Source organism: Salvelinus sp. IW2-2015, unplaced genomic scaffold, assembly GCF_002910315.2.
Source record: "Salvelinus sp. IW2-2015 unplaced genomic scaffold, ASM291031v2 Un_scaffold1303, whole genome shotgun sequence".
NCBI classification, from domain to species: Eukaryota; Metazoa; Chordata; class Actinopteri; order Salmoniformes; family Salmonidae; genus Salvelinus; species Salvelinus sp. IW2-2015.
Window position 1 is genome coordinate 162435 of NW_019942827.1, and position 8589 is coordinate 171023.

Sequence of the window (8589 nt, forward strand, 5' to 3'; positions counted from 1 at the left end):
CACGTCACTCACCGAGCAGTGCTTGCTGCTCAGGCAGCTCACATCCTTTCCAATGACTCCGCTAAAACCGCTCTGTCCTCCAATGAGAAAAAAACAGCTTCTCCAATTTCGCTCCATTCATTAAAATCACAATTTAACCAACACTTTTTTTTATTTTTGTGACTACCTGGACCTACCATTTGGTTTTGAAGTATTGAAACCAAACCATATGATTTGAAAAGTATTTTTTTTATAAAACATGAAATGGTGAATGTAAGAAGCGCTCATCATTTCGAATAGGCTACATGTCATATTAAACAGCATATAAACACTCCATAGGCTAGGAGCCAGACAGGGAGCCTAAGAAGGAACGAAAATGAATTATTATTTCAAAGCTATAGCCTACAAAGAAATACATTGTGAATAATTTGCGAGTGCGACACAATAGGRCTGTAGGGACATAAAAGTGCTCAGCATTTAAACAACACTTCGCTGTATTAAATCATTATAGTCTATAACTTGCGCATATAGTCTGTGACTTAGAATTAAATACAAATTAAATGAAAAAATGGCTTATTAGGCTCAGTCTACAATGCCTTTTGAATTCATTTTTAGAAACACGAGTTTGGCCAGTCTGGGTCTTCAGGCTCATGTGATGGATCCTGGAGATCCGGGCAGCAGTGGAGAATATCCTCTCCGCGCTTGAAGAGCCACTGGGGATGCTAAACACCCTTTAGCCACTCTTGCCAGGCTGGGCAGAGATGCAGAGGTTTTCTCTCTCTCTATTGGTAGGCCTAAAGGTTTTTAGGCAAAAATAACCCAATCAAAATGGAAAGCTCCTTAAATGTGGGAATATGCCAGGCCTATTGTATGGATAATAGAACAAAAATGAACAAAACTTTTGAAAGCAGATTTATTTTATTTTATAAATACTTTGCTACAATGACACACTTAGTTATCTACCCACCTCGTTCATTTCTTTTAGCATGTGCACATAGTAATACGTACACCATCATGCTTTCGGGACACGATTCTTTAGTTGTGGACATTACATCACCACACTCCCTCTCCTGCGCTTGGTTCTCATCTTTGTAAATCACATTGATTTTGCACCATTGTGTTTTTATCAGTTTCTTTTTGAAAATATTGAGCGAACTCCATGACAARAGCTAAAGAAATGGGCCATATAGCCGCACACAAGTAGACTACAAATGCATGCTGGGCCAGGCATGCCCTGAGCTCGTGAAGTGAGCGCTACTGGAGCGGGCGAGAAGCTCGACGCTCCAGCCTTTGGGCACGCGGCACTCCTCACTCTGCTCCGCTCACATTGCGCTGTCTACAACACGTCTATTTGATGGAAACATCTCTGGTGGGAAAATGCGCATATTGTTTTTATGCAGGTTTGAAGAATATTCGCATGAAAATTTGTCACCTATTTGGATGGAAATCTAGATTTTGTTGATAATATAGCTGGCGCTAATAGTGGAATGATACGTGTTTTCACAGTATTACTTAACTGCAAGTGGCGAGATTGACAATGGGACCGCTGTGATATTCGCCTACTGATTTCTCCCGCCTGCGTGACGTGTTGTCAAACTGGGAAAGCTGTTTCGTTCCACTAGCTTCAAACAGCTATAAAGATATTTWGGTGGCGATTAAGATACAATGATTCCCTACACTATTCAGTGCTTGTTTTCTCACAAACTGAAATTGTGCAAACAGTGTAGAATTTTAGTAACCAGGCAATTACAGTGCGATTTCCACTAGATAACACAGCCACAAAGTCAGAAACAAGCTTTACCAGTTTTATATTTATTTAAATTGTATTTATTTCTCCTTTATTTAACCAGGTTGGCCAGTTGAGAACAAGTTCTCATTTACAACTGCGACCTGGCCAAGATAAAGCAAAGCAGTGCTGCAAAAACAACAACACAGAGTTACACATGGAATAAACAAGCGTACAGTCAATAACACAATAGAAAAATCTATATACAGTCTGTGCAAATGGAGTAAGGAAGTAAGGCAATAAATATAATTGGGTTATATAAATATATGATAACCACTGGAGTTATTTTGGACAATAATGTCCTCCAGGTTATATGGAAGTCATATTGTTTAATTTGTGTCTCCCCTTTTTATGGTCATGGATCCAGCTTTGGTCGAATTAACGTCATATTTGACCTCTCGTAGCAGATTTAGGCAGCAAGGTTATGAGAATTAGGTTAAGCTTACGAAAAGGGTATGGATTAGCTAAAATCCCCCTCCAAAATAATACTTTTGACAATAGCTGGATCCCTTTTAGCCAGGACCCCTTTTTACATAAACCTAGATTACATGGTTGCATTCAAGACAAGGTTGTTTTTACTGATCTGTTGTCAGTGTCAGTAGAGCCTAGACTACCATCGTATTAAAAAAGATTCTGCTAATTTCTCCACTCATATAAACTGTAGAATTGCATGAAATGTTTATCAAAGGCAACATTTTCAAAAGAAAAAGAAAATCTTTGGAGGGAGTTGAAAGTCCGTGTTGCCCAGCAACAGCCCCAAAACATCACTGCTCTAGAGGAGATCTGCATGGAGGAACCATCATCTCGGTCGATGCAGGACAATCATCTGGTCGATGCCACGACCAATGCACTCGGTCGTGCCAGGACCAATCATCTTGGTCCGTGCCAGGGCCAATCATTCTTGGTCAATGCACATTTTTCCATTCCAGTTCGATTCCACCTGTGAATTCAGTACTGCTCGAGATGTTCACATGAAAACACTAGATATATCTAGCTAACATGAATTACAATTTTGTGAATACTACTTATTTAAATTCTTAGACTTATCTATTCCTGTTCATGCAATTATACTGATGATCGTAATTTGATAATTTAATTGTAATTATATATTTGTAGTTTTAGTGTATATACAAAGTTTACATGAACATAAACTGTTCACCTACACTACACAAAAGTAATAAAATTAATTTGGACTATCGATTTGTGTTATTTCTGCTGTTGTGGTTGCCATATTTGAATTTATTAGTGATTTGAAGTAAACTTGTAAAAAATTCTAAGCAAAAATTTGTTTTACATATCTCAATATGACAATGATGATTGGATTTATTTGTAATAATTTTCATATTTACAGAGGTGGACAAGTCACTATTATAACTATTATAGGAGACACAAGCAAGTCCAAGTAGAATGGGTCAAGTCCACGTTGTACATCTAAGAGCAAGTCGAGTCGATTCACAAGTTTAAGTTTAAAAAAATCTATACATGCAATGACTTGTAAACTACAAATTGCGACTTGGAACTATAAGGTTCTTGACATATTTGTCAAAAGGAGTTAGTCACATATAATAGATCTTTAAATGATTTCTTAATATCTGTGAAGTAAGAATTTTGAAAAAGTAATATTAATGGGGGAAAAAATGAAAAACTAGAACGGTCCATCAGCATTAAACCATTAGAACTTGTGCTATAAGGTTTATCTGCAATCCAATCACAAGCTGAACAAATACAGACGGACCAATCGACACATGTCTTTGCTAACTCCTCTAAGTATGGTCTAGGCTAGGGTTTCCCAACTCGGACCTGGGCCCCCACTGGGTGCAAGTTACACAGTTGGTTATTTGAATAGCTGTGTAGTGCTAGGGCAAAAAACTAAATGTGCACCCAGGTGGGCCCAGGACCAAGTTTGAGAAATACTGGTCTAGGCTAGTCTAGCCAGCAATAATGTAAAGCAAGCAACAACAACAAAAAACACTGTCAGAATGTTAAGTAGCTAAATAATGTTGTTACATCGTTGTTCAGCGATGACAGTAATTTGTCTGATGGACGTAATACTTTTAATGTTTTGATGATGTGTTCGACTATCTATTGTAAAATAGTGTTATTCTAGCATGTATACGTATTCAAAAATGTATTCAAATTATTTTGTGCCTAATCATAATCTGATGGGGGCAGTGGTCTAAGACACTGCATCTCAGTGCAAGAGGGTCATGCAGTACTGGTTCAAATCCAGGCTGTATCACATCTGGCTGTGATTGGAAATCGTAGGGTGGCGTCCGGGTTTGGCGGAGTAGGCTGTCATTGTAAATAAGAATTGTTCTTAATGACTTGATGTTCAATATCTCAGAACCATTCTTTGTGCCGATTTAACCTTAATAGTCAACTGTCACAAAATATTTGGTATTTATTGTGGGTCAGACAGCCATTTTCATCTTTTATAGCGACAACACATTTTGTTATGTAATAATTAATTTGAACAATAAATTCCAATGCAAGCTTTATAAGTAAATGATCAATTTCAAGCATGTTTTACATACAAAAAGACCAGTAGGCTATGCTAGTAATTGTTGCTTGATGTCCAATTGCTGGAGAAGTTGTAAACTTAAATGTTCATATTCTTGATCACCACATTGTGTTGGGAGCTGCATATTAAGAAACCTCTCTCCTACAATTTGACATTTGCGCTGCACCCGAGTTTATAGCTGTAGATAAATCAGCAATTTGTTCGCTAGCGAGGACAGCTCATAATAATGGCTGGATGGAGTCAATGGAGTGGCATCAAAAACATGGTTTTGATAACATTCTATTCACTCCATTCCATCCATTATACTCCATTCCAGCCATTATTATGAGCCATTCTCCCCTCAGCAGCTCCACTGATGTAGCCTATTAAAAATTGTATAAACGATTTTTCCAGTCGCGCTTGTTTTTTTTCCCGAGCTCCAACTTGTCTTGAATGCACTGAAGTCGGTCATGAGAAAACCAAGTCTATGGTTAAAACAATATTTTCTGTCATCGCCGAGGGAATATAATAATATAAATTTAATGTAAAGCCATTTTCTCACACCCCAGGTCCCAAAAATTAAATGAATACAAATGATCCAAAACAAGGAACAGCTGTCGTCCGATCCGGTCGACAGAGAACAGAATTAGCAGCGGTCCTTCAAAGCTTTTATGAACAGAGTCTTGGGCTGTGCCTTAAGGAATAGAGACTCTGCAGCCCTAATAGTGTCTGGATACAGTATTTTTGCTAAATTCCCAGTTATTTTGAACGCTGAATAAATCCAAACTCTCGCGGTATTTCAATGGTATATTGTCCGTATGTGTATTCAATCTATTTTACTATGATCAAGCAGCATAGCTAGCAAATAACAATATTTTCCCACCTTTATCCATTTGCTCTACAAAATGTCTTTAACTAGGCTGCTTAATGTGTTTCTCGACGTAAAATTTACCGCAGTTCATTTGGAATTATCCGTGGTTTTAAAAAAACGATAGCAGAGTACCAGGAGAAATCTCCGTTTGAAACGGACGAATGCGCGTTTACGAACAACTCTGGATTTGTTTTCCAAACCGGAAGTAAAGGTGCATGGATTGCATGTTTGTGACTAAAGTCTCGCTTAATGACAATCAGTTTGGCTTGCTAATTTGAGTGAAAGGTTTGTTACACGTATCGCCATATAGACCTACGGGAAAATACTTTGTGGAGACAGTAAATTAAATGTGCAACACGGAATTATGAATATTTGCGTTGTAATTTCAGAAAAGAACAGGTTTACATTCAAACGTTTAATGCGAGTAAAGTACATGGTGCCATAACATTTTTTTAATGACAGGCCTGATGGAAACGGAATTTCCGTGATTTCTTAATGTCTAAAGCAAAATACACAAGACAAGGTGGGTTTCTAATTTTTAATTTTAATTATGCGAGAAAATCGGTGTTTGAGTAACGCGATGAAGTGTGGTCCTGCAAATGACTACAGATTAAATACATTATGATTATGCATTGTTGGGTTGAACTTGCAAGACTTGTGCAGTGCATGTGACATTATAACGTGAAGATTAAATTATGAACTTCACAGGGGGTGAGTTTGATGCTCTTTTTCCAATCAATCTAGGTTCATTCTGGTGAACATGATCATCGATGCTTGGCTGCCATTTGACAAATAAAAAACAATCTCGCTCTTTTGTCAATAATCTCATGTAGTCTATACGTGTGCTCCAGCCAACAGGCTATCTGCCCACACTGTATCGGAAGCGGATGGCTAGAGCGCAAGTGTCAATACCAGAGAGGGCACACTAGCTATATAATCAACATTCTTTGGGAGAAAGCTCAGTATAGTTAAATGTGATGGAAACCCATTTAACTTGTATTTTTTATTAGTACATGGGAATTTAACCCGCAAAGTATTTGTATGTGTACCACGTCATCACGCACAGCCTTTTATCAGCAACCAGAGTATATGAGCGGAGTTGAGCGGCCGGAAATCCCGCCACGTCACTCACCGAGCAGTGTTGCTGCTCAGGCACTCACATCCTTTCCAATGACTCCGCTAAAAACCGCTTCTGTCCTCACATGAAGAAAAAAACAGCTTCTCCAATTTCGCTCCATTCATTAAAATCACAATTTAACCAACACTTTTTTTTTTTTTTGTGACTACCTGGACCTACCATTTGGTTTTGAAGTATTGAAACCAAACCATATGATTTGAAATATTTTTATAAAACATGAAATGGTGAATGTAAGAAGCGCTCATCATTTCGAATAGGCTACATGTCATATTAAACAGCATATAAACACTCCATAGGCTAGGAGCCAGACAGGGAGCCTAAGAAGGAACGAAAATGAATTATTATTTCAAAGCTATAGCCTACAAAGAAATACATTGTGAATAATTTGCGAGTGCGACACAATAGGTCTGTAGGGCTAAAAGTGCTCAGCATTTAAACAACACTTCGCTGTATTAAATCATTATAGTCTATAACTTGCGCTATATAGTCTGTGACTTAGAATTAAATACAAATTAAATGAAAAAATGGCTTATTAGGCTCAGTCTACAATGCCTTTTGAATTCATTTTTAGAAACACGAGTTTGGCCAGTCTGGGTCTTCAGGCTCATGTGATGGATCCTGGAGATCCGGCAGCAGTGGAGAATATCCTCTCCGCGCTTGAGAGAGCACTGGGGATGCTAAACACCCTTTAGCCACTCTCCAGGCTGGGCAGAGATGCAGAGGCAAAGTAACAACCAATCAAAATGGAAAGCTCCTTAAATGTGGATATGCCAGGCCTATGTGTATGGATAAAAAATAATACAAAATTTTGAAAGCAGATTTTTTATTTTATAAATACTTTGTACAATGACACACTTAGTTATCTACCCACCTCGTTCATTTCTTTTAGCATGTGCACATAGTAATACACATCATGCTTTCGGACACGCAGATTCATTTTTAGTTGTGGACATTACATCACCACACTCCCTCTCCTGCGCTTGGTTCTCATCTTTGTAATCACATTGATTTGCACATTGTGTTTTATCAGTTTCTTGAAAATATTGAGCGAACTCCATGACAAAGCTAAAGAAATGGGCCATATAGCCGCACACAAGTAGACTACAAATGCATGCTGGGCCAGGCATGCCCTGAGCTCGTGAGTGAGCGCTACTGGAGCGGGCGAGAAGCTCGACGCTCGCATTTGGCACGGGGCACTCCTCACTCTGCTCGCTCACATTGCCTGTCTACAACCACGTCTATTTGATGGAAACATTTCTGGTGGGAAAATGGCATATTGTTTTTATGCAGGTTTGAAGAATATTCGCATGAATGTCACCTATTGTATGGAAACCTAGATTTGTTTGATAAATAAGCTGGCGCTAATAGTGGAATGATGTGTTTTCACAGTATTACTTAACTGCAAGTGGCGAGATTGACAATGGGACCGCTGTGATATTCGCCTACTGATTTCTCCCGCCTGCGTGACAGTGGTTGTCAAACTGGGAAAGCTGTTGTTCCACTAGCTTCAAACAGCTATAAAGATATTTGGGTGGCGATTAAGATACAATGATTCCCTACACTATTCAGTGCTTGTTTTCTCAACAACTGAAATTGTGCAAACAGTGTAGAATTTTAGTACAGGCAATTACGAGTGCGATTTCCACTAGATACACCCACAAAGTCAGAAACAAGCTTTACCATTTTGATATTATTATTGTATTTATTTCTCCTTTATTTAACCAGGTGGCCAGTTGAGAACAAGTTCTCATTTACAACTGCGACCTGGCCAAGATAAAGCAAAGCAGTGCTGCAAAAACAACACAGAGTTACACATGGAATAAACAAGCTACAGTCAATAACAAATAAAAATCTATATACAGTTGTGCAAATGGAGTAAGGAGTAAGGCAATAAATATATTGGGTTATATAAATATATGATAACCACTGGAGTTATTTTGGACAATAATGTCCTCCAGGTTATATGGAAGTCATATTGTACATTTGTCATCTTGGAGTTATCTATTCTTCTGCCTCTTTGTGTTCCTTTATGGATGGGATGGTGTGATGATGTGGGGGGCTTTGCTGGTGACACTGTCAGTGATTTATTTAGAATTCAAGGCACACAACAGCATGGCTTCCACAGCATTCTGCAGCGATACGCATCCCATCTGTTTGCGCTTAGTGGGACTATCATTTGTTTTTCAACGGGCAATGACTAAAACCACTCAGGCTGTTATAGGGATATTTGACAGAAGGAGAGTGATGGAGTGCTGCATCAGATGACTGGCCTCCACAATACCGACCTCAACCAAATTGAAGATGGTTTAGGGATG